Source organism: Danio aesculapii, chromosome 6 (assembly GCF_903798145.1).
Source record: "Danio aesculapii chromosome 6, fDanAes4.1, whole genome shotgun sequence".
Classification (NCBI taxonomy): domain Eukaryota; kingdom Metazoa; phylum Chordata; class Actinopteri; order Cypriniformes; family Danionidae; genus Danio; species Danio aesculapii.
In genome coordinates, this window is record NC_079440.1 from 3,939,122 (window position 1) to 3,941,621 (window position 2,500).

Below are 2,500 nucleotides of genomic sequence, written 5' to 3' on the forward strand. Positions count from 1 at the left end.
ATTCATTCAGATCGTTTGTTAGTTTAGTTTATTAATTTTGTCCACTGGCTGTCTCTCTGTGTTTATGACAGGATAATACATGTTTTCCTGCTGTTGATTTCAGATTGGAGTTCTCTACCAGGATATTCTCTCTCTCTCTCTCTCTCTCTCTCTCTCTCTCTCTCTCTCTCTCTCTCTCTCTCTCTCTCTCTCTCTCTCTCTCTCTCTCTCTCTCTCTCTCCCTCTCTCTCTCTCCACTCAGAAGCACTGAGACACGCTACAGTAGTTGTGTTGGCAATTATGGTAATGGGCTGCTATTAGGCCATGATTCTATATGAGTGATCTGGGAGAGGATGAGCAGCACATACACTGCTTCTGAATCCACAGCATCTGCATAATCCAGACTTATGCTAATGAGGAGGCGTGGCCTGAGCCTGGCTGATCAGAAGAGCACCCTATAGACTATATGCACTGTTAATATGCATTCGGTGTGCAACATACATTAGCAGTACATCAGTTATGTCACAGTTATTGTAAAAATGTGACACAGCACTTATATAATAATCTAAACGTTTCCTGAACATCAAATTCACATTCTGTATTAAATATTTGTATATTTGTACATTTGTATGGAATTTTCATCATTAAAATAAACAGAAATCTTTATTATTTGACAAACAAACATATGTATCAGTTCTTATTTGTAGAAATCCCACACCCAAAATAAAAAAAAATTGAAAAAAGTCAACTGTTAAGCCACACACTGATAAATATTAGTCTCAGATTGTGTCGTTCATAATTAGTCAGGCAGAGCTGAATGATATTTTCATTCATTATACCTCATGTGGAACCAAAAATAGTGTTGTTTCCAGTAGTAAAATGTATATTAGCAGTTTCTCATTATGTATCTGCACACACACGGTGGTGTGAAAAAGTGTTTGCCCCCTAAACCTAATAATTGGTTGGGTCACTCTTAACAGCAACAACCGAAATCAAGCATTCTTATATCTTGCAGTGAGTCTGTTACAGCGCTGTGGAGGAATTTTAGCCCATTCAACTGTGCAGAGTTGTTGTAATTCAGCCACATTGGAGGATCTTTAAACATGAAGCGCCTTTTTAAGGTCATAACACAACATCTCAAGTTGATTCAGGTTAGTACTTTGACTAGGCCACTGCAAAGCTTTGCTTATCTTCAGGCATTCAGAAGCGAACTTGCTGGTGTGCTTTGGATCATTGTCCTGCTGCAGAACCCATCGGTCACTAACAGATAGCCGGACTTTCTCCTTCAGGATATTTTGGTACACAGCAGAATATATGGCTCCATTTATCACAGCAAGCCAGGATCTGAAGCAGCAAAACAGCCTACGACTATCACACTACCACCACCACACTTTACCCCAGTATTTTCCCAAAAGTCTTGGGGATCATAAAAAAGTTTTCTGTCAAACCTGAGACAAGCCCATAGGCGGAGTGTGTGTAAGGCTGGGGAAGGCTTAGCCTCCCCCTGGCCAGAGACCACGGAGATAGCAGCAAAGAAAAAAACTGCATTGAAAACATGTAATGGGTGTATGGCGGAATATGAATGTAATTTAATGTTAATGATTAACTAAACACTTTAGTTATTGTAAGTTTGTCAATCAAATTCAAAGTCCCCCTCCGCACAAAAATGGAACTGTCCAACTCCGCACTTCGCACTGATGAGTGCTGTTTATTACTGGAGTTGGCAGCAGCTCTGAAAACGAAACAGAAAGTGCTGGCCAGCGGACATTTCTGATTTGCGAAGGACGTAAGAAATAAAATAACAAATGAGTATTATGAGAGGGGTATAATAATATATTATTCTGGTTTAATTAGTTATTTTTAGTAAATGAAATGCCATATTTTGGTTGTTTCATTGTAACGTAGTATTCTAGCCTAGTGTAGTAATCTTGTTTAGCATTTTAATTCTGCTGTGTTTTCTACAGGGGTGATGGGAAGTCAAGATTTTTAATTATGTTTTAATTTGTATTTTACATTTACATTTACATTTAGTCATTTAGCAGACGCTTTTATCCAAAGCGACTTACAAATGAGGACAAGGAAGCAATTTACACAACTATAAGAGCAGCAGTGAACAAGCGCTATAGACAAGTTTCAGGCGTGTAAAAGTCTAAGAAGCAAAACATTAGTAGAAATTTTTTTTTTTTTTTTTTTTTTTTTTTAATAGAGAGAGAGAGAGAGAGAGAGAGAGAGAAAGAGGGCTCAGTTAGTGGTATAGCCAGAGAGGCAATTGCAGATTAGGAGGAAAAGTGGAGACTAAACAGTTGAGTTTTTAGTCGTTTCTTGAAGACAGCAAGTGACTCGGCTGTTCTGATGTAGTTAGGGAGTTCATTCCACCAACTGGGCAGATTGAATGTGAGAGTTCGGGAAAGTGATTTCTTCCCTCTTTGGGATGGAACAACGAGGCGACGTTCATTCACAGAACGCAAGTTTCTGGAGGGCACATAAATCTGCAGAAGTGAGAGCAGATACGAAGGAGCAC

At 39.0% G+C, this 2,500-nt stretch overlaps 1 protein-coding gene across 2 annotated transcripts in view; it reads left to right on the plus strand.

Annotated features, from left to right (window-relative positions):
- pbx1b (pre-B-cell leukemia homeobox 1b) overlaps positions 1–2,500 on the plus strand; it is a 159,833-nt gene that overhangs the window by 59,171 nt on the left and 98,162 nt on the right. The window lies entirely within an intron of this gene.